A 25,034-nucleotide genomic window follows, 5' to 3' on the forward strand; every position below is an offset into this window, starting at 1 on the left:
ATACCCAATACCAGCATACTTGCTCACCAGGTGTTCCTCTTTCTGGTCTTAAGAAAAACTTACAATATTTGACTCCTATGTCACCCCTATGTGATTTGCCAGTTTTGGGGGTCTTGTGTGATCTTTTGTGCTGGTAGGGGTAATGCTGAGTATGAAAGAAATCATTTGGGGGTCTTTTTCAGGCACAACCTTTGAATGAGTTTGAGGCGTGAAACGGGAGAGGATTTGACCTGCACCCTGTGGGGTGAAAGAAGATGACTGCTACTTTTGACCCCTGAGTGTTGTTAGCAGTGTGCAGCTACAGTTGCAGAGGAAAAATGTAAAAGCTGAGCTATTTGGACATTATTTTTTGTGAACTATGTAGCTTCACAAATAAAATGTTTAAAGAAAGCAACATTCTGGGTCCCTTAGCGTACCAATGTGCCCATTTCTATTTCATGGAAAAAAAAAAAATTCAAGAAAAAAAATTAGTGAGAATAAGCAGCTCTTTGCACACATTTATTTATTTATTCATGAGGCACCTTGCCTTGGGGAAGCAGTTTGAGTAGAAGAATGCAGATGTGCTTTATTCACTGTGCTTTATGAACTGCATTTGGAGAGGATTATTCAGGATCAGAGAAGGTTTTGTTTTTTTTTTTTTATTCATTCCCTGACATAGTTCTCAATTTTATTATCAATTGGTTGAGATATCTGACCTGGTACAAACTCTTTTTCCAAGAGAAAAAACATGGAGCTGATATGATTTGCATTGGCTTTCGGATTCATGTGGCTTCTTACTTGAAAATACCTAATACAAAATCAAAGAAACAGATGCTACTGGCTGGATTTCTCTACTGCTCACATACCTTCAAGCTCTTACTATAAACTTGCTATAGGGGCTGCTGTTGGCCATCTTCTGTGTTTTAATGTCACTGTCCTTTGGCAATACATAGATCTTAGTGAAACAAGATGTTGTTTTTCTTTGCAAGTTGTATGCATCTTTTCCACAGTCTGCTGTGCATTTTAGGCAGGCTGTGAGCTAATGATAAGATTGCTAAGGTGAAATTCCCAGATCACCATGTTTTCTGCCAGAGATGAAAGGCCACATAAATACGCCTTTCTGGCTCCCTTCTCAGATGTAATTTCCCTGTTTTCTTTCCTCTGCACTCTGCTGGCAATATGGAATCATAATATCTCTGTTTACCTACATGGCCTTCTTCACACCATTATCAGATTGCAATTATTAACTAATAATTACATATTTTTCTAAAGCAAGTTATAGTATAAACTTTGCTCCAATTTGCACTTGTGTTTAAATTTGCACAAAGTACTTAAGAATGTTATAATAAAATTAGCTTCCAAAAGTGTGAATTAATGCCTCTTCCAGCAGAAAAATATCTTATTTTAGAGGGACTAAATCAGATGTATTGGAATGTGCTATATCCTGGACCCAGCAAGGTCATCCAGACGAACCTTAAAAGTAAAAAAGGGGAAAGTACTGGCAGCTGGATCTTCCAAGACTTCCAAGGCTCCTGTTCTCCAACTGGAAATCTAGAAGCTTAGGACAGACACAATTCTATGCTGAACGTCTGCAGTCTCATGCTAGAGCTGCTCTGTGGAATCTAGTGTCATCAGGGAATTTCTGATCATCTGCCCAATAAATCCCAGTGGTGTCTGGTTCATTCTTGCCAGTCTTACCACTTTGGAGAATACAAATGCCTAGAAAGTAAAATGTAACTTGCAATTTCTATTGCCAACAAAATGGGCTGAGTTTAAACAATTTTCATGTTGAATGGGAATGTTCAATTTCGGTTGATTTATGCAGAAAGAAAGAAAATGTTGGTCCATACTCAGATTTTTAAGGAACAATAAAATTTGTTGACATTCAGTTGTAAACGCAAGTTTATGCAAAATCTGCAACATACATCCAAAGGCAAAACTGAGGTCCATTTGGAAATTTGAGTCTAATTAAAGTTGTTTTCTAAACTTTTTTGTTGGGGTCAAGCTGTGTAAAGAACAGTTTAACCCTTCTTGATCCATATGCAATCAGTTAAGTGAATGATGTTCTTACTCTTTTGGTAAGTAGTCAGAATATGTGTGACATATATATAACTATGGCATTCCCTCATGGTAGGTCCTCAGGCACTGAAAGAACTGATGACATTTTATAAAATGTGGTTATGTAAAGCATTGCTGGAGGCAAGACTGTGAAGCTAAATCTTTACTCTTTCCAAGGCAAAAAGGAGTTCTAATGTGTTTATCTAGCCTCAATGTCATTGAAACTAGCCTAGGCTTATTAGCTACAGTTAACAGGACTCTTCAGCTATAACTTAAGGTATTTCTTAATTAGTGGAACAGGGACTCAAAATTATTCTTGGTATTTAAAGTTGGTTATACTCATTCATAGTTTATTGAACTAATTAGAATCCCCAGACAACCTCTTATTTTTATCTAAAAGAATAATGTTCCATATCCCATCCCTGATCTAATATTTCTTTTAAAGTGAACTGCTGTGGAATCTAAATTTAGAAAGGAACACTGAAGAGGGACAGTTTTTGCATCGCTTACAAATGAATTGCTCATGAATCATTCCATGACAGATTTAGATGAGTAGTGTATTTTTGTAATGAGCAGTACATACATCTTTGTCAATCTTCAGGTTTAATTGGGAATACACTTAACTCTCTATGCCACGTGCATTACAGTTTTGGGGTCCTGTGTGATTAAAATGGGAATTATAGATGTCAGTGACATTACACTGGTAGTAACATTATGAGTTAGAAAAGTGGCATGTGTAGGCAAGGAAAGTATCTCCTTGCAATGATGCCTATCTAAAGGTGTACTAAATTTCTGCAACTTGAATCATTCCTGTTTAAATTTGCAAAAGTAATTACAACAGTCAGTTGAGCTTGATCAATAAAGGATAGAAGAAGGTTTTCTTCTCATCGGTATTACTGATAACTTTTAAAAAATTTTCTGTTCCTAATGCTTCTGTTGGTAACTGCTAGCTATGGTCAAGCAATTCCCGTGTGTGTACTAAGATTGAAAGTGCATTTACTTGCTCAAAAATTAGAACTTGAATGTTCTATTTGAGGAACGATTACCCAAAGCTGAACAAATAGCTCATTTTAGACAATGACTTTCTTCTCTATCCCACTCGTAATAGAAAACCACCCCCCCCTTTAGTCTCATGAAATCATGCTTTTCTCAAATTAAATTTTGCAGTTCTGTGCTTATTATCTCCCTTTGAGGTTTGTTTACACAGGATTGCATGTGTTGTGTCTCAGTCTGCCACTGTTGAAGACTTTCATTTTTTGTTTGAGCCTACTGAGCATGGCCCTACAGAAAAGGATAGCTACTTTAGAGAGCCCTAGAAGTGGGAACCTAGGAGATAAATGCTGCTCTGCCAGTGTTTGGGGATGGGGGGAAAGGACTTGTTTGAAACAGTCCAATGGGAAGGCCTGGAATAGTTTTGCTAGGAAACAAAATACCACGTCAGGGCAGCCACTGTATGAATTCATATTTTGACACTTGTGGCTAGCAAGGTGGTCGGTTCCCAAATGGCAGAGAATGGTTAACTGAATCGTTGGTACAAAGGCAAGGCTACTTCAAGCTTGCAACAGGTTTGGACTGAGGAGACAAAAAATTTACACAGCTGCAGGAGTAATAGGTAATTTCTGCAATAATAGAATCCTCACATTGACAAAGAAATCATCTTAGCAGAGGGAAACAGTTGTATACAATGCAGCATCCTCACTCTGTATGACTGTTTATAAGTTGCTGTGTGTTCTGTGTAAATGTGTCAAAGGAATGATTTCATTATGTTGTATGGGCCTGTGCTTTAGGAAACAACATTTGGATCATATCATTCTGTCATCTCTTCTCTAGAGGATTCAGAATTGGACAAACACAAATATTCTCCTCCCATGTGCAGCTGAGTAACTCCTGAAAAGGAGGCTAAAAGAGGCAGTAAAGCAAAGCATTGTGCGAACAACAATGGTATTCTTCCAGTGAAGTGCAGGCAGTTATTGATGGGCTCACTTGTGCATCAAAATATGATTTAGATTTTACTATTAGACCTGTGTCAAAAAAGCTCTGAAAACTACATATTCATTGACATTTTTATTCACCATGAGTGTCTGAAGTTAGTTCCCAATTCGGCTGAAAAATCCCCACAGCTTTGCTACAGAATGTCCTGTAGCCAGAAGCATTCTAACGCAAGAGGTATCATATTGCTCACCAGTGGCAGTTGCCACAGGAGGAAGCTGTATTTCTTTGAAGCTTGAGCTAAATAACTATAGTCCCTAGGTGTGGTTGTTGGTCGCAACCATCCTCTTTGGGTGGGATAAGCACTGGGAGATGGAAGTATATGTAGTGCATGTTTGAGTGATGGTTCTAACTTGCAGATGCGTGAGCATTTCCAGGAATGGAGTTCTCTTCATAGACACAAGTATGCTGATTTGGTGGATGACTCTAGCATGTTATGGAAATTAAAAAAGAAAACATAAAAAATTAAAAGAATAAGAAATTAAAAAATAAAACATGAAAGAACACTGGCAAAGTTAGCTCTAGGAAGGAGATTCCAATAAATGCTGTTGACATTTGATGGTGTGAATTGTCCTATCTCCTTTTAATGGCTGGCCTGCTGGTTTTTGTTTGTTTATTTTTTAGGGAAAGATTCTCAATGGTGGGTTTCAGGGAGCCTGTGATTAGGTTTTATTCTCTTGCTTTGACATATTATAAAGTCTATTTGTATTGACCATACAGTTTGCAGTGTCTGTGTACCACAAGGTGTGCAAATATTGCTCAAAAGCTACAGTAGATTCATGCTTGCAAATTATTATAACAGTTAACAGGTGAATAAGACTTAGCAGAGAAGAAAACTATGAGCAAAACAAGTGGATTATGACAGGTGGTCTTTGTGTAAATTATTGTACATAACTGCACAGTATTTCCTGCAAAATGTGCTCTACAAGTTGAAGATCTAATTAATGAAGTACTGTAACAGATTAGCATTTGAGTCATTATTCTTATTACTAATCCCCAGTGCCAGCTATGATAGTTTTATTACCTTGTCTGGTTTTGGGAGTTTATTTGTGGAAGCTGTGGTCACAAACTAGTGGAGTTACTTTCTTTGATGCTTCAGTCCACAGTTACATGTGATTGTTGGTTAGGCTTGCTATAAGTAACAACTTTTCTAGGCCATTCTTGTATTTAGATTTCTAGACTTGAGATAACATTTGCACCTACATACACACACACGTATGACATTTTATTTCTACAGAAGCACTCTGGAAAACCAAACTGGGAAATGGTAGCCTATGAAGTGTTACATATGATTATTTCATATGCGTACAGCAACCTTGTATTGATCTGAATGAAAATGCCAGAGATACAGATTAATGACATTGTTTATGGGAAGCTTTCTTCACATGTGTGTCTGCTTGCAGCCGTGAACTGCTTCATGCAGCAGAAGAGTATGATTTTCTAAGGGGGTATGTGTGTATTTGGATACATAAATGTATGTGAATATAATCTTTGGATAAGTTTAGCTTTAGGTCAAACCTATTATAAATTTCACAAACACGAGAGCCAATGAGAGTCCCAAAGTTGCCCATTCCACCTAAGTAATGCCTGCTTTTCCTGGAGCAATCAAGGACTATAGTTCTGGGAATTCTTCATCCTAAAAATAATAAACAAATAAAGTGAAGTCTTGCTCACCTGAATCCATGCCCCTAAATTAAATGTAATTCCAAGACTCTTGATATGGAGCACTCTGCTGCAGTGTGAGGTTGGTGCTGGACCTCTTAAACATGACACAAACCAGTGGGGTATAATAGCAGTACTGCAGCTGAGCATAGATTGATTCTAGCAGAATTTAGTGATTTGTTGCATCAGGTATAACAGCATGGTACAAGGTAGCATGCTATGATTACATTTAAGCAACATAACTCACTGTGATGGCTGAAATGTCAAGAGGGGAAGGCATCCATTTTTCTGGTCAGCTAATATTAATTCCCCTATGCGATGTCCAGCATATTTTTTTTTCAAAGAATCAGAACAGTGGGGGAAATTTTACAAGGAGAGATACATGTAGTTTTTCTGAACAAGCAACATCATGAGTAGAATGCTTTATAATAGATGGATAACAATCTAAGTTTATATCTATCTGTTTTAGCTGTAACTAGCAGTTAGATGGAATCATTCGAGACCAAATCATCCTTAATCCCAGTTCAGAACTTCTGTTCTTACAGCCCATCTGTTGACATGGCAAATTTTTCAAATTTCAGAAGACATATAATTTTACCATACCCCAAAGTGGTGCTGCATAAATAAATCAAAATGAAAACTGATGAACTTTGGCCTTGGGATAAAACATCTTGCCCATTGTATCTTCAGAACAATTTTCTAGTCTCAATTATTTCGTGTTGCCTCTAATATATTTAGTTTTGGCTCTGGAAAGGAAGACTTTACTAATTTATGAAAGTTTTTCTCACCAAATCATTTTGTTCCAAAAAATTTGCATGAGATTTCACCAGCCTATATCTCCAACCTTAAAAGGCGAGAGACCTGATTCAACTCTGAAAAAAATAAAGTAATTTCTTAGGTAGGAGATTATGCATACAAAGCCAGTTAAACAGGACAGCACTGTATTTAACTTGTTTGGTTTTATTGAAGTTTTTGACATGCCAGAGATTCTGGTACCAGGACAAATGCCAGAAGTGCAAGGTTTTATTTTTTTTTATGTAGTAGTCAAGTGTGTGATAGGTATTGGGCTAGGCTGGTCTATGCGCTCGTACCTGTCTGTGCAAGATATCATTAACAAGGAGTTTGCAGCACCAGGTTGAAGTGGAAGCAGGGTGCAACACCTTGTGGAGCTCTTCTCTGCAGTGCTGCTGGTCGAAACATTAAGATAGAGCTGTAGATACATCTGCATTTTAATAGCATCTCTGCATTTCTACATGGTGTCCTTCTGTAGCCCTTGGCACAACATCAAAGCCACCAATGGCTAAACATTTAAGCAACTTCATGCTGAAATCTCTTTGTTTCCAACCTACCATAGTAATACTTGCAGAAGTACTATGATAGACTTTGGCTATCAATAGCACAGGTAGAATTTCCCTCTTTGCAGAGACAGATGCATATCTTGTGTCCTTAAATTCAATCTGGAGTTAAAGAATGATCCAGGTTCAGGTAATCAACCACTCACTCATTAGTATGAGCTTTGCCCCAGCTTCCTGGCTGTAAATTCCTTCCACATAGGAGTTCTGGGGAAGCACCTCTTAGGCCTTCCCCCCTTCTTGAGGCACCAGAGAGCTTCCAACACAAGAAAATGTATAAAGGCTAATGCAAAACTTCTTTTCAATGAGAATGTGTGGGAAGAACTCGCACAGCATGGCAAAGATGAAGCTTATTAGCCACAGACCCAAAATCTCTTTAATGATTCTTATTTTCTTAATGTTTACCCTTGAGCAACTTCTGAATTCTCTACCCTTCCCCCAGCCAAATGAGGGCTAAGAGGAGTAAGAGCCCTTTAAGAAATACTGGTATCAAAGAAAGTTGTTTATATTTTGTGGATGAATAAAATACTGCATTATCCTGAATCTTGTGGAGCGCTCAATATCCTAGAAGCTATTTTAGGAATCATCAGTTTAAGCTCTTCTAGGATTTCTCCAGGAAGGGCTGTCAGTCACAGAGGACAAGCTGACTAGTCAGGTGGGTTGTGATGTAGCTGCAAATCTCTAAAGGGTTATTCTGATGGATCTCATGAGATCCATCTCAGTTTTGTTCTTTGCCATTGTAGTTGTTCTGCCATCCTGTGAGTGTGTGCAAAGAAGTCTTTAATGAGGAAGAAAGCCTAATCACTGGGATAATGGCCACCAGCAGTTAATATGCAAGTAAGATGGAATGGGTGGCCAGTAGTTCAGTACAGGACTTTCTCAGCTAGCTGCTGCAGCTTTCTTGTTCAGCTGAGGAAATATTTCTCCATGGAAGGAGAACAAGACTGCTTCTGAAAAGAAGTGATGAGATGGTACATGGCCATCAATGCATGGAAGTGTATTCATAAGGTGTCCATCATGCCTGGTGACACCTGCATGCATTTTCTGGGATCTGTATTGATAAATTGAGCTTGTGAAAATTCCCTACACCACTTCAAAAGTGATTCTATGTAGGTTATTTGTCCATGCCACTAAAATTGTATTACCAGTAATGGATTATTGTGTCAGGGTGCATCATGCATAAATGCTTTTTAAAGTAAGCAACCTTCATCTAGAGTGTGTAGAGTACCAGAGTATGTGCGGAATATCTGAATGGGTTGTTCTATGGTCATAGAAGTTTCAATATTTGGGGACAGAGTTCAGGGAAAGAAGTTCATCAGGTGTGTTACTGGGTATCTGCTACTTTGCATGTAAGGGATGAGAATGTGCTCTGTGTTTTGAAGGTCTTGCCTAGACATTCCCCTGTCACCCAGCTCTAGATCTGTGGTTCACATTTAGCACTGGTCCCTTGAAATGCACCATTCTACTCAGTTTGGCTTACTGTCTTGTGCATTGGTTTGTAATCTGAAGTGACTTATCACTTTGTACACTAAAAAATATCCATAACCTCAAGGTGTGCAGGTGTTCCAGGTACCGTTTTCGTTGTTCCTACTGGCTAGTGGGTAGGATGCTGGAACAGCAGGTGGCTTGCGCTATAGCCCACATCTCTTGCATTATAGATGTCCTGAGGGTTGAGGTAACTCTTTAGCGTTGCCAGCAAGGAACTGGGCTTTCTTCTGGCAAAAGTTGATCTTTACATGTTAATGCAACAGCATGACTTTAACGCCTGCACCAGGATTGAATTTGTAGAAAATCTTTAGTGTGTTATTCTTATGGCCCTTTCTCCCCTTCCTGCTGATATCTACTTCTGAGCTATACAGTTTCTATTTCTATTTTCCTGCTCCCGTAAAAAAAAAAAAGGTCTAATTCATAGGACTAACAATAAGGAAACATCCAAGAGCTACATCTCTGACTGCCAGTGAAAAGCAGAAGCGGTATATGTTAACTGGCTATTGTTTGTTGGAAAAAACCCTCCAATTAACTTCTAAAAGTTTGGCTCCAAGGGAGGTTTGACCTTTGTGTTTTAGGATGGTTACAGCAGCTAAACCTGTGACAAAATCTCAGTAGCAGTTTAATTTCTACAATTACCATGATGAGGTATAATTTCTAGAGAGGATAATGGGGCACAGTATTTGCCACAGACAATTTTTCTGATTCTGCACCTGAACTGTCTCCTGAAACTTTGGCATATTCATTAATCACACTGGTTTGATAGCAAACCAATTTCACTTGATAGATTTTATGGGTATTATTCACTAAGCCACTCTTATTCGAGTATTTTCTGTTCAGATCATGTGACTGGCTGCCTGGATCAATAGAAAATAATTACCGCTTCTTCATTTAATGTTTAAATAAAGCAGAGGTTTGAATAAGGCCATACATATGCAGTAGCTTTTAGCTGGAAAAGTAGTATTGTTGAGAGGTCTCATGTTGTGCCATGCTGTCAACAGAAGTCCTTAAAAAGGACACAATTGCAGTGGCAGAAATGGGCAGAAATTCTTCTGTTTGTATGTGATTCACTGGTATACCAGTACGAAACTGAACTCTGATAACATAAATACCTCTCAGTATTTCATTGTTAAAGGAAAGAGGTTTTTCTTTTTTTTCATAGAAGCAGTGGTTAAATAATTTTGAATGGATTTATGACACTCATTTTTCTTCTGCGAGTATTCTTGTGGCAGCAATATGGTCTCAGCACAGTGTAAAAATGCCCTTATTGAAAAAAGGGGAAACAAGAAAACCACTTGCAAAAGCAGACTCATGGGAAAGACGTGAAGAATAATCCTGACTTCCATGGGGGGGAGGAAAAACAAAACCCTCCATAACAAATGCTTCCCCCTCTCTCTTTTTTTTTTTTATATTAATAAATGCAGCCCCACCCTGTTTTCCTTCCTTCTCATTTCCTTATTCTTGAGCTTCTTTTTCAGGGGCAAATCTAGACTGAGGAATAAAGAAAATAAGCCACATGCTTCTAAAATACCTATTTTTTTGTTTTGATAATATTCTTCTTAATTATGATGATTGTTTATATATTAGCTGAAAACTGCATCAACCAGTTTGGCTCTTCATCACACTGGCTGATATTGACTGTGCATGTATTAGCTTGGAGAAGTTTATGTAAACATTAATGATTAACTTTTCAATGAGGAATTGCCTAGATGTGTAAACTCAACACACTTTTCAGCTCCAGTTTCAGATGCTCCATTGGAATAACATCTCAAAAACTATTAAAACTGTTTAGGCATGCGTAAATTCTCATTTATGGATCTTCTATTATTCTTCCTGTGCCCTGCTGAAATGAAGTAATTATTAAAAAACAAAGAAGTACTATGTGCACAGATTCTTTTATTTAGGAATGTCTTATTGATTTTGCTAAGACTGTCATCTGGAAGAAGCTTGGGCTCTTCATTTCACAAATATGAACACAGTATTAAAGGAAAAGCTGCCACTCCTCTAATGTGGGTATGCTTCTAGTCATCTGCCAACACTGAGAAACTGAGCCAATATTATCACAACAGCACTTTTTTTTAATTTCCAGATGCTCTAAAGCAATTACTGTGAAAACTCTTCCTGATAATGAGTATCATCCCTCTTTCACAGGTGGAGGAAACAAAATTAGAGCAAAATATCACCATGGGTAGAAAACATGTCAGAAATGGGGAGGGAAGTGGTTATTGAAGACTTCCGTTCCCTAACTATAACAGTGCTTGTTCGTTGATCACATAGTTTGGACCCCCTTGAATAAAGTTAAGTAAGTCTTGAATGAATTCTGTAGTAGTGCCAACCTCTGCTTTTACTTCACTTGCTTAAAAATGAAACTGGTCTCCTACTGTAAACAGTTTGGGGACATGTAAAAGACCTGTGTCCTCTTTGCCAACGTCAAATTGGGGCTTGATTGGAAGAAGTACATGGCATTTCATAGGGAAGAATGCATACTTCCAAGATCTGCAGAGCTTAGTAAAATGTGTTATCTTTTAAGTGTTAAGCTGTTAGTGTCTTGATTCCTGCCTTCATCTTCTGCCTTAAATACTTTGATAGGTTGTGGAGGTCAGAGTTTTCAATGTGAGCATCTTGGGAGGAGTTCTTCAGGGGTGCAGATTCATGTTTGGACCACCCCTTATCCCCAGGGTGATGTTAATTTTCAGGCAGAAGCCTATCCAGGTATTATTTCTGCAAAACAGAAAGAATCCAGTGATTATGATAGACTGTGAATCAACATAGGGAATATGATAACTTAATTCAATACATGACATAACAATATGTTGGTTTCTCAATCTCTTGAAACTGTTGAAAGTGCTACTTCGTCTGTGTTACCTGAAACTGTTAGGTAGTACATGCTTTAAGATTTGCTTCTTATTTTTAAGCATATCTCAGATCTCCACATACAGAGAGATCTGGCATTCATCTAGGACACTGAATTGGAAATGTACCTAATGTGGGTATGAGTTTTAATAAGGCCAAGTGCAGGGCCACAACAACCCCATGCAACGCTGCAGGCTTGGGGAGGAGTGGCTGGAGAGCAGCCTGGTGGAAAGGGACCTGGGGGTGCTGGTTGACAGCCGGCTGAATATGAGCCGGCTGTGTGCCCAGGTGGCCAAGGAGGCCAACGGCATCCTAGCCTGTATCAGAAATAGTGTGGCCAGCAGGAGTAGGGAAGTGATTGTGCCTCTGTACTCGGCACTGGTGAGGCCGCAGCTCAAATCCTGTGTTCACTTTTGGGCTCCTCACTACAAGAAGGATGTTGAGGTGGTGGAGTGTGTCCAGAGAAGGGCAACGAAGGTGGTGAGGGGTCTGGAGGACAAGTCTTATGAGGAGCGGCTGAGGGAACTGGGGTTGTTTAGTCTGAAGAAGAGGAGGCTGATGGGAGACCTTATCGCTCTCTACAACTACCTGAAAGGGGGTTCTGGTGAGGTGGGTGTTGGCCTCTTCTCCCAAGTAACTAGTGATAGGACAAGAGGAAATGGCCTCAAGTTGCGCCAGGGGAGGTTTAGATTGGATATTAGGAAAAATTTCTTCCCCGAGAGGGTGGTCAGGCATTGGAACAGGCTGCCCAGGGAGGTGGTGGGGTCGCCATCTCTGGAAGTGTTCAAAAAACATGTAGATGTGGTGCTTCAGAACATGGTTTAGGGGACACGGTGGCACTGGATTAATGGTTGGACTTGATGATCTTGAAGGTCCTTTCCAACTTTAATGATTCTGTGTGTAATTGCTTATTATTTTTACTTTAGCAAAGTTTCTTAATATACCTGTGCTGTACTTCACAGAAGAGATTAGATACCTTGTTATGCTGTTTCCCAAACGGGAAAAAAAGACAGGCTATGCCCCCAGGAGACTCTAAGATCTGTAGAAATCAAGAGAAAACAGGTAAGGAAGGTAGCACAGGGGAGCAAAGGAGTTGGTATTGGTCAGACTGATAGGGAGTGGTCTTGGCATTAGTTGAACTGTTGTTTGTTTGCATATTAAGCTGCATGATGAACTGCACGGTGTTTATAATGAACAAATGTTTTGGGAAAAAAAGGATCATTAATGTTATCTGGCCTTTGTTTTTCCTTCTCTCTGTGGAAATATTTTAAAAATATTTTTAATAAGCAGAAGAACCCATTGGAGCAGATTGCTGCAGATGGTTTTGCTTAATAAGCTGCATCTGTCTATAGATTGAGTACTATTAGGTTGCCCTTTATTCGGTTGATCTTTTGAGATGGGAGCTCATGTATGATAATATTGAGATATGCTGATATTAATAACAGTTATTAATATAAATAGTAAGAATTTTATTAATGAAGGGAGGAACCATACTTTATTAGCTTAGAAGAGGCAATGATATTAGCCAAGGTCCACTGAAGTTAGTGCTCAGGTCAAATTTTGGTGCCTTGGCCCAGGAGCTGTCTGTCTAAACATGTGACGCGTCCGCAGAGCACACAGCAACCCAGCACTGGGGACCGTTCCCGAGAACAGGCAGCTGACATGCTGCTTCAGAAGAATGGGGAGAGCATGTCCAGCCTGTGGCTTCCCCTGCTTCCAGCAAAGAGGTCCTGGGGAAATTCCTGAGCTACTTTGTACTGTGCCTGCTACTCGTGGTGTTTAACAGTGCTGTGCTCTGTGGAGATATTTAGTCCCTTTTCTGCTTTGGTATTACTTTTGTTCTCTACACTGCTCAGAGTTTCACAATGTAATTATGCTATATAGTTGCAACAGAGTTATTTCTGTCAGTATGGCGCAGTGTTTTTCTAACAGTTTTTAATGACCAAGATACCAAAAATCAGAAGGTATAAAGGAAAAATTCCTTTTTTCTCAATAAACTTCTTTCTAGAATTTAGTAAAACTCTGAGTAGGAGTCCAGAATTCAAATGTAAATTACAGAGGTTTGTTCTTAGGTCAACGTCAATAATTTTAATGTTGCTTGCCTACTCAAGATTGTGTTTCATACATAGGCAAATACAGGGTAAATATTCAATGATAGCCACTAAATGCTGAACATCATAGAAAATCTTTTAATATTTAACAGGGAGGGAAATTCACCATTGAACCAATTCATTTAAGGATAGGAGTGGATTTTATCACATGCTGCATATAAATTAGGACTATAAAGTGATGAAAAGAAAAGTTGTAAGGTTGATGCAGAAATTACTGGTTGAAGTTTTACAGCCTATTCATTGTAAGATGTCAGAGTAGATTCTGATATTAGTCACTCCAGCCTTTCAAAATTAGTGACTTTAGGTATTCATCAGAGTGATAAACTTCTGAAAATTTCGGCTCAAAGGTGAATGCTTGTTGAGGGCTTTTGAAAATCGATATGCCCTCTAGCATTATTCCCTCGGGCAGATCTGTTTTAAAAAGTATCTTTAGCCTGTTGACTTATTTTAAAAGTGGAGAGACATAGAAAGGGTCAAGAGGAATAGAAGAAATAGTCCCTTAACTAGGTTAGGCATATTTATGTAATAAAGGTGAAACTGAAAAGCCTTTCCAGGCAAGTCGAGCTGATAGGCAGACTCCCAAGGGGTCTTAAACACTCGCAGGTTGCTGGTCTGCTAGAAGCATCTGGTACTGAGGCAGTTACTGTCACCATAAGCACAAACTAAACAACGGTATTTCTGACATTGCAACAACTTTTCACTGTAGGAAGAAAAAAAAAAGAAGGGATGACTCTGAGGATTCAAGTAATACGTGTTTTTATTCTACTCACAGACTAAGAGGCATTATGAAATGCAAAAAACAATTCTTTCAGTGAATTCAAATCCTACATTAAAAGAAATTAATAGTAAATGCTAAGATCTGCTTCGTTATGGACACATGCATTAAGTTACATACAATCACAGCTGTTGGTTGATATTGCTGTGTGCAATAACAGCCTGTTAACAAAGACAAAAGACTATTTGAGCAATACGTTTCCTTGCGTCATCCTTCCCTGCAGAAATGTTCAGAAGTCTCCTGAACAGAGTTGTCTGTAGGTGCTCCAGCAGAGACGTGTATGTCTATATTTGCCTTCCCTACTGCTTTCTGAAAACTTCTTTGAAGTTTCATTTGAATGCCAAAGGCTTGTTTAATGGTGTTCCAGAAACTCAAGCAGCTGCGTAGCAGGTGCTCTTTCCATGATCCCTTTTTTTACTCATCTTCCAAGAATTATAGCTCCAGCAGAATGATACAATTGGGCGTTTCCTGCTAACCTCTGCATTGTTTGTTCACAGCTTTAAGGTCAGAGTTTAGGTGAGGGAGGAGCCATTCAAAGGTTTCTTTTTGTTAAAAAGTCCACCTAGCCTCTGGATGTGTTGAATCTCTTCTTAGTATTAGACATGTCCAGTTTCCCTCCAGTGAATGATCACTTGCTCTTCACAGGGAATGCGGGGACTTGCAAGTCCCATATGGCATCAGCCAGCACACAAGGAGCAGGGTGAATTGAATGGCCAGTCCTCCATTTTAGCTCTGTTTTTACGGTTGGATTTTTGATTGTTTGGTTTTGGTTTTAGTGGTGGGGTTTTTTGGTGGTGGTGTTTTTAGTTGCTCAGGATCTTTCACGTTTTTTAATGTGTATTTCTTGTGTGCATACTTTTTACATATATAACTGTAATAATGATCACAGACAGGATGAAGGGCTATTAGTAACATTTATCTTCTGTTTAATAATAATAGTGATTAATAAAGTCCTGTAGCTTCAAAGGAAAAACATATAATACATTTTTTGTGTGTATAGCTAGTTTATGAACTTTCCTCCTGCAGAATCCAGTTAGACAATCCTGGATCTGAAAGTAGGAAGGTGCAAGCAGTAGAACTGCAATGTCACAGCTATGTCATGGATCATTGCGAGACCCTGCGCTTTGCCAGCGAGACACTTGCTGTCTGTCTCCCCCTCTGCAAAGTACTACTCATTCTCCATTGTAAACTCCTGTGAGATCATCATACAAAGGAAAAATTAGAAAAGCTAAGTATTTGTTTCTGTCTTTCCCTATCTCACTTTGAGCTCATACAAGAGGGATTATATTGCTTTTGTCAAGATGGACATATCTGGGATTGTAGAAGATTACTTGGTGATACTGAATTGGAGAGTATTAGTTAATTCCAGTCAGTTAATTTGCTTTAATTTTTCAATACTAGTCTCAGCTTTACAAAATGTTTTTTTACATGGATATTATAAACAAGTGAAAAAAAGAATTGCTATTGTTTGAGTATATATTCCTGAAAAGGATGCATAGCTTAGCTGAAGAGCTCAAAGTAGCAGAGTGCTACACTGCAGACAGCAAAGTAGTGTTTGATAGAAAAGCAATTCTTTCACAGGAAAGTGGTACAGTACCTTCAGAGTCCTTGAAGATAGTATGACACAATGCAGTAACAGAAATATGTGATGCTCAGCCTTGCCTGTCTTGTGGAGTTGTTATCTCCAGGCTAAAGATCTTTAATTCATGGAGTCTTAGGGGGAAATCCTGACCATACTGAAATGGATGTTCTTCAAATTAGAGACTTTTTAAATTTTGAAACAAACAAAAGAACCCCACCAAACAGTTTTTCAAATGAAATTATTCACATTTAGGACTGCTGGTGCTGAGGTTTCTTTTCGTCACCTGTCTTTAGATCCTGACTGATTCTTCATGCAAGAAATGTGTATTATTTTGAAAAAGGTGACTGCCTTTGCAAATTATATCACTCTAGACATTTTTTAAGGTGCTGCTCCTATAAAATCCTTGGGTAGATTTCAGCAGAGGATAGTGCAGAGGTAGCTTCTTTTTATGGTATATGAATGTTGCTATTCTTTTATATTCAGGAAACAGGTAACAGAGAGAATCCTTGTCTACTGTATAATTGGTTCTAATCATGTGTTCTCATCCTGAACATTGCAACATCAATCAAATGAAAAATAAAAATCACTTTTCCCCTGATCAGTGAACAAGTGCCATGAAGATGGATGCATAGATACAGATTTGAATGCATGACTGACATGGAAATCTTTACGGGGAAATGTCATGGGTCAGAGGATTGGCAATGCCGGTGGCAGCCTCAAGTCAGAATGAGGAAGACCTATATCCTGCTTTTCAAAAGGAAAAAATCCATAGTGAGAATAAGTAATGCTGAATTGTGGAAACCTCCATGGCTTCAGGTGAAGAGCAGCTAAAATCTTCATTTGACATGATAGCTACTTTATAAAGGGTCCTGTTGAGACAATGACTGCAAGAGGGGGTTAGGTTGTTGTGTTAAGCTGAGCTGGCTGATTGATTAGGAATTAGAGATTTCTGTTGATGAGGAAACTGGAAAAAGAAATACTTGGCTTTGTTGAACTAGCAACCTGTATGTGAGGTAGTACTTTCATCTTGCTGCTCTGTCAGCAGAGTGTCAACAGTAGGTATTAATGTGCCAAAGTAACTGGTGAGGTAGGTCAGTGTAGCAGAAGCAGAGTAACTATTGCATGTCAGGATTCCCAGAATATGCTTTTATGTTTTGTTACTGTCTAGAAACATTCGAGATGAAATAATTTAGGTGATCATGTGGAGCAAGAAAATGGTTAAGTGATCAGGGAGCCAGACTGTTCATAAGCAAGAAGGGATTGAGGCATTATGCTACTCAGCATGTGATACTAGGCAATGCTACTAGATTTATTCTTTCTTTGTTTTATTTTGTGATTAACTTTACATATTGGTAAGGATTTATTTTTTTAACTATAACAGGAATCTTGAATTTATAATATCAAAATCTCCAAAACTATAACAGATGAAATGAACTGGATACAATCAATATCCTGTGTAAGTACACTTACTTTAAAAAGGAGGTAACTTTAGGAGTGCTTAAAAACAAAACAGAAGCCCCTAAACCCATGTTCCTCTTTGCAATCACAGAATCACAGAATCACTAGGTTGGAAAGGACCTTTAAGATCATCAAGTCCAACCATTAATCCAGAACCACCATGTCCCCTAAACCATGTCCTGAAGGTGACATGCAAAACCTCAAAACAGTGCTGAGAACAGTTGATGACTTTACTATTTCTGCCTAGTGAGTATTTATTACTTTGAATAAGAGAAACATGTTTGGCATATACCAGAGGTATGTAAGACCTTAAACTGGACTTCATAATAAGCAAAGAGAAGGAGCTCATATGTATTTGTGTAAGTGCAATGGTTATATATTGTATACAAAAATGTACATCTTCTAACTGATGTGGTATGTAAAATGTGCCACGAGACATCTATGTTGTCAGATACTCTTTGGATATTAAAGCACGTTACGATTTGAAATCGATAGTAAAAATGGCAATGTTTTTCCACTCCTAATAAGCAAATATTTATGGTGTAACCAGCACTGTGGAAATAACGTATTTTTTAGGAGAACATTTTCTGGTTCATCCCGATTCATACAATATTTTGTAAGACTAAGAGAACAGGTAAGTTTTGTTGAAAGATGTGTTTGTGGGTGAATGGACTAAGAATAAATCATGTTCTTGTAGTTATAGCTTGACTATTCAGTATCTGATGCTCTGGAAAGATTTGCATCAACTTTGATGGGTCTGAGACACAGACTATATCCCTTGAATGGTTCTGAGCTTTTTTCATTGCCTTTTAATGTCAGTAATTGTCAAGTGTATTGCCAAAAATGGACTTTTAATTTTAATATTTCTGTAATGAAAATGGGAAAAATGTTAATATATCATAATAATTAATGCTTGGCAGCATTTATCTGTGGACAAGAGTGAAATAGTTTTGATCTGCCCTTTTCTAGTGTCATCACTTATCCTTTGCTGACAGATTCCTGTGGTTTCAGTACAGTAAATGTGCATGCTTAGAATTGCACCCAAGGCTCTTCGACAAGGAATATGGACTGCTAGTCTGTGTAGTCAAATGCTTTCTTAGTGCTTAGAGAAAATCTTGCCACAGCAGTCTGGGGATTGTTAATGGTGGGATTTTTTTGGTTCAGGTATTGGAATATGAAGCAGATAAAACAGTTTTCACAGGTGAATGTTAGAACTTATGTTGATTGGAGAAGTTATCTTTAAATCAGGATTGTTTGTCTTATCCTCATCATATTTTTCTTATTATGGACTCTATAAAAGAAAACCTGGTGTAGTTTATATAGATTCCACCATCTAATGTTAGATTTGTAATTCCAGAGCTAAAGTTTCTGAAAGACTCTCTAAAACTTAGCTTGACTTCAGATCTGGAATCTTTCAGTGTTTCATATCCTAAAAAGTTAGGGTTTCTTTCCTTTAGCAATTATAGGCACTCTGCTGTCCTCTTGGTTATTGTTGTCTGTACTTGGGCATAAGAACAAGATTTCAGGAACTGAAAGATTATTTCTAGAGTTACTCCATACTCACTCTGGAGTAACTAAGAATTTGATATGTGAACCTTAAATGAAGAAAAAGGGCTGAGGGTCCAATCAGAAGCTGCAGATTCTATTCAGAAGCCTATTCACAACTCATCTGTATCTAGTAATTATCATCACAACATTTTAGCTAATCACAGTTTTAAGAAATTTATCAGCACAATGACCCTATAATTAGGGATGTTATTTTCACATAAACCTAAACTTAAATTGAGTCTCAGAGCAGCCAGGGCACTGTTCTTTGGAGGCACCTAAGTTTCCATTTCCTACTGAATTCAAAAGGCTCTTGATCAAGATAACAAACTAAGTCTGTACAAAGGTAGATAAGTTCCAGTTCCAGCTCCTGAAGTGTCCATAACCACATGCATCTAGTGAATGGAATATTTCTGAATACTATTTCAATTGCATATACAAATTGAAATGAAATGGCATCAGCTGCCCCCACTTTCAGATTCTGAAATTCTTAAACTGAATGCTTGGAAAAACCTATGTAAACACATACATTTATCTAGGTCTTAGAAATTGCTTGTAAAATTAAGATCATTAGAGAATCTTATATCATCTTTTACCTTCAGTGATAGCTGAGGTTGTGGCAATTCTTAATCATCATCTCGGGAATCCATCTGAATTTGCATTTCTTCAGAGTCTTAGTTCATGGCACCTTTCTATGGAGCCAGCTTACCTAAAGGCTTCTTTTCAAGGTGACTGATGCAAACTTTGCATTACAGTATTTTGCTCAGCTGATCTTTGTTGTTTGCTTGTAATTTTTTTCTCTACTTCTCTCCACGCTATTTCTCCTGTGTTTTTTCTGCCCAGTAGTCATGTTGTCATTTTCAGTACGATGACTTTTTGCTTTCTGGACATTTTTGTTTAACTTTGCATGGAGTGCTCTCCTGTGTCTGTAAATTGATACATCATAAATAAATCAGGCTGTGATGCAAGCATGAATAAGATTTAACTTGAATATAGAGTCAATGTCATTGCAGATGAAGAAAACAATCAACCTGTAATCACATTCTGAATATGGATCCAGGCATTGGTAAATATTAATAAACCAAAGATAGCTTCTATTATATACCTATGTTATTGATATATACACTCATATTACTAAACTATTTATGACATAAAATGGGAAAATATATTTGCTATTCATCTTTCATTGAGAAGAATCTGTAAATAAAAGAAAACGCATAAAGAAATGAAGAAAACTCAAAAATAGCTTGGAGAAATTTTGTCCCCACTAGATCATTTATCAGGCAGGCTGAGCAGAGTTTTGTCTCAACCTTGAATTGCTCAAAATTTGCCTATTTAGTGGGAAGGAATTTCTCAATGTGTGCTTGATACTCTCTTACGTATGAACGTGAGTATGAGAGCAGAATAGTGAGGCTTAAAAAGCTTTGTACTATAGTATACGTATGACTGAATTGCCATCATGCAGGAGCTGTAGAAAACAACCCAAAGGCAGCCCCAGTGTCAGTGTCATTCCTATGCCATCCCCAGGAGCCGCACGTATCTGGAGGGGCACTGTGTGATTCAGGGGTCTGCTCCAGAGCTGTGCAAGCCAGGCACTCCAGCACTGCCTCACTGCCCTCCTGCCCCAGGCTGGGAGGTCAGAGCTGGCTCAGGAGGACTTATTAATAAAGTCAACTTTTTCCCCTGCCCCATGTCTGGATTTAACCAATGACTTCTATTGTATGATGTAGAGAAACCTGTTACTCATTGTTCTGACTTGAACTGCATGATTTATCACTGTGGCATTTCACTGCGGCATACCTCTTGAACTTAAAGGGTTGTGATGCTTCAGAGCTGAGCTCTTGAGGCACACCAAAGCTGCCACACATCATTGAAAACCTCTTGTGGTGGGTGGAAAGAATGATATAGGCTGGAAGCCGGGAGGTTGCTCGGCATTTTGTAAGGGCAGGTGGGCAAAGGGGAATGTTGTAGTGAGTGGATGGGAAAAGGATGATGTTTCTGTGTGAAATGCAGTGACTGCATCACAGTTACAACACAAGGAAAACAGTGTTGTGGTAGTTTGAACACCTTTTATTGCTTCTTAAGTCTTTGAAATAGGTTATGGGATGCAGCCAACAGGCAGCTTGGCATCTTTTTCATGGCAAGGTTTGCAAGAAGGGAGTCTGTGTCTTAACCTAAATAAAAGCTGTAAAAATAATTACTCTGGAAGGTGTCGTACGTATTACGGGACTGGGTTGTTTCTAATTGACAGAAACAAATCTTTCATCAGTTCCATGATTCTTGCTAGGAATTTATTGCTGTGAAGCAACTGCAACAATAGAAACAGCACACCATTCTGGAATACGGGTATCTTGGGTTAAATTTAATGGTGTGCCTTGAAACAAAGAGCAGACAATTGACAAAAGTTGTTTAGTAATGAAGTAACTGAAATCTAGAAAATTCCAGGTCATGCAGTGCAAACCTAGTAAATCGACTGTTGTTGTCACAATGCTCCTAACTAAAGCCAACTTTGATGAAAACTATGACAGTCTTTAGCCCAAGACCTTACTGCTCCTTGAAGAAAGGTTGTGCTGAGAAACAAACAACTAGGCTTTTCTGCTTCTGGCATTCTTTCCTCTTCTATTCTGCAGATTGCAAGGTACAGAGGGATAACATAAATGGAGGCAGACAGGACTGAGTGAGAGACGTATAAATAGACATGAACTAATGTCTGTAGCTTTGGAAGCCAGATGGAGTTAGGAGTGAAGGGAGAGAAACATTTTCCTGATTTTTCAGTTCATAAATTAGTTACTAGAAAGCATAACTATCAAAAAGCAATAATTGGCGAAACAGCCACTCTGCTATAAATTGGAATCAAGAAAGAAGCCTTTTCCTACCCTGGATTTTGCATTTAGAAATGACTGTTGATCCATGGTTTTTCCCTTGCTCAGCTTTCCCCTCTGACTAGAATGGAAATTTAGTTCCAAGTTTTCTTTGAGCCATTGCAGTCATCAACTCTGTCAGTTGAGGGGAAAAAAAAAATTCCTCTGAAAGCTGAAGAAGGTGCACACAGTATGGACATATTCACATCCCAGAGTCCAGGGCCTCCTAGCCAAGTGGAGCCTGGCCTCTGGCTTTGGGAAAGGCAATGTGGAAAAAGTCACACTCAAACATTTTTTAGATAGAAGTTCAATCCTGAAATAAGTCTGTGAGTCTCAGGAGATTCCTCTGAGGAGAAATCAGCAGCTGAACCGAGTACATATTATGTAAGCAGATTGTCTGTGATAAAATGTCACAGTGACACAGCATGCTCTGGTTTTGTTCCTTTCACTGATAAAAGGAGTTACAATTTTTCATCTGATCCTTGGTGGCGACAGTCTCTCAATAGACTGTGGTGGAGCTGTTTGATTCCTAGTAATTTGTTCCTTCCCCAGAAGTCATCAGATGTAGATAGAGACTGAGATTCTAATAGCAGTGACCACGTTATCTCCATGGTAATGAGACAGCTTGTCTCACCTTGGGAGTTCTTGCTTGTTTATCACTATGAATTTCATTGCTATACAGGGAACAGCAGGTGAATTTGCCTGTAGAGAAAGAAGAATTTACCCAAGAGAAAACAATGGCTGCTTTTTATATAATTCACTACAAATGTTATTTGGAATGTGCTTCAGAATACATTAATATGGAATTTGTACGCAGTCTTATAATTGGAAATACATTTCAAATGTCTTTGACTTGGACAGGAGAGGAAAAGCTACACCACTGTTTGCCGAAGTTGCTTCTGCAATTCAGACTGCAGGCAAACTTTGCACGCCCGTAACTTTCAGGCTAAATAAAGAAATAAAGTGTAGTCTGTCACTTTTCTGTGGAGGGCCAAATGAGGAGAACTCTAAAAGAGAAGGAAGAATAATAGGATGTGATAGCAATTCAGGTAAATATCACTGCACTGAAGGCAGCAAGGTTTGAGATCGAGAGAGGATAGAGGGAGTGAGAGAGGTGGCTTTGGTGCTTCAGGGAAATCCTCATCTCTGTCAAGCCCTTTTGAATAAAGAGATATGTGCAGGAGCTGACAGGTGACTTTGGATGTGATGAGTCAAGTTGTCTTCAAGATGGAGGCAGTTTATTAAAAATGGGAGAGAGTGATAAAGCCATGATAAGTCAGAAATATGAATGACAGAAGGCACCCCTTTGATCATCCCGGATGCCCTGTAGTGCACACACTATGGAATCCTATCTTGTAATTCGTATCAAGATTAGTGTCTCTCCTAGAAAAATACTCAGTCTTGAGTGGAAAAACTTCAAAAAATGGGCCACCTAAATCAGTCAGTAAGTAGCTGACAGTACACCTCTCTTGTCTTTTTCCCAATTTTGATTTCCAGCCATGGAGTTGAGTATTATGCTGGTTAGCTAGAATATCCTCTGTGGTCAGACTCTCTCTTTCTTCTTTGTACTTGTAGACTGCGGTCATTTACTCATGAAATGTAAAAAAAAATTTTTTTTGAAACTGTGTTTTCTGTCAGAATACTGTGTGTCTGAATTGATGTATTAAGTCTTGAGAGATTCACTTCTGAGACAGTAATTGTTAGCAGTGTAGTATGGCCAGTAGAACTAAACTCTGTTCCTGGGAGAATCTGCAAGTTGAAGAAGGAACGAACACAAATGGTGTTAGAAGGAAGTAATGATCATCTTCATGAAGGATAATCTTTAAAAAAAAATACACATAAAATTAATCATTAACTCTCCAATGACAGTTGATAATAACATTACTTTCATTGGACAGAATATGAAAATCTGAAAAAAAGGAGATTTAATATATATTATAAAATTTCTACTAGGTTAAAGGCTACGTGAAAACCTTTTCATTATTAGAAATAATCTAGGCAAGCAACACCTCCTCCTTCCCACTTCTAGCACCACTCAAGTGCCTACACAGTCCTATTCTTTTCTAGCCATTATGGATGTATTAGGTAAAGGTACACTTCAGAAGTAGGAAGCTATATTTAAGGAATCATGGCTTATTTCCTAGCTCTCTGTAGGTTTTCAAAGACAGCATTTCTTATATTTAGTAGCAGTTTTACCAAGAGAAGAGAAATACTTCTTTGAAGTGAGATTGCCTTTTCAAAATGTTTTTCAAAATTATTTTCAGTCTTCAAATAATATAAAGCCATGCTAAGAAGCCATAGCAGTAAGTGCCCTTGCAAAGGAATAAATGATGGCTGAAAGGGGCCGAAGGCTGAGGCCATTCAGAGAGTTAATTTAACTTCATTTCTGTGTTTAAAGCAGAGATGACTTGATTGATGTGATTGCACTAATTCCTTTGCTAGTATGAATTTGCGTTGTTGTACTGAACATTAAGAGGCTATTGGTATCTGTGTACATGCTGGCAGTTTTTCTGTAGGGACACCCTCTAGGGAGGCAGCCCAAATATTATATAAGATGCCTGTGTATCTCCAACAGTGAGAAACGCAGGCAGAAGCGGGAGGTGGTCTAATTACTGGGCTCTGAGTTGCATTGTGTGACACTAACGTGAACTTAACAAGAGGTTCCGTCTGGTTCATGTAACTGTGAAACCCTGGCTGATGGTTGCACATGCCTTGCACAAGGAGGGCGACAGGACTGGTGGGGGTTTGGAGGACTTGGATGTGCAATGGGCTGAGGGCCAGAATATGAAGTGGAAAGAAAATCAAGTGAAAATGCTACGGGCTCAGTGCAGCTGGTGGAGATACAGGCACATGCTCATAGCTACTTGCTTTTTGAAGTTATGTGCAAACAGCACAGTGATGTATGACATAGAAGACATAGAAATCATTTTTCTAGCCCTTATTTGGGTTTTTATTTCATGTTGCCCAATTTATTTCTCCCCTAACCTCAGCAATCCACCCAAGGCCATTTTACAATTACTATTTTAAGAAGCTGTTTCAGAAAAGTGCCTATTACATTATGCTTTTTACTTGTAAAAAATGAGGAAGGAAAGGACTTGGGTACTTAGACCTCCTTCAGTAGATGATACTGTAGTGAGTCTGTGGATTGCAATAGGTACATACACACACCACCATGCATTAAATATCCTGTCTGTGAAACATTAGAATTTGAAACCTTACACATAAGATCTAGTTAAGATTTCATCGCCTTATAATTATGAAATTAAATACTGAAAGCCCCTGATATGTATATATTTGGCCAAATATTCACATTTTGGAGCT

Source organism: Phaethon aethereus, assembly GCF_964289735.1.
Source record: "Phaethon aethereus genome assembly, chromosome: 15".
NCBI lineage: Eukaryota > Metazoa > Chordata > Aves > Phaethontiformes > Phaethontidae > Phaethon > Phaethon aethereus.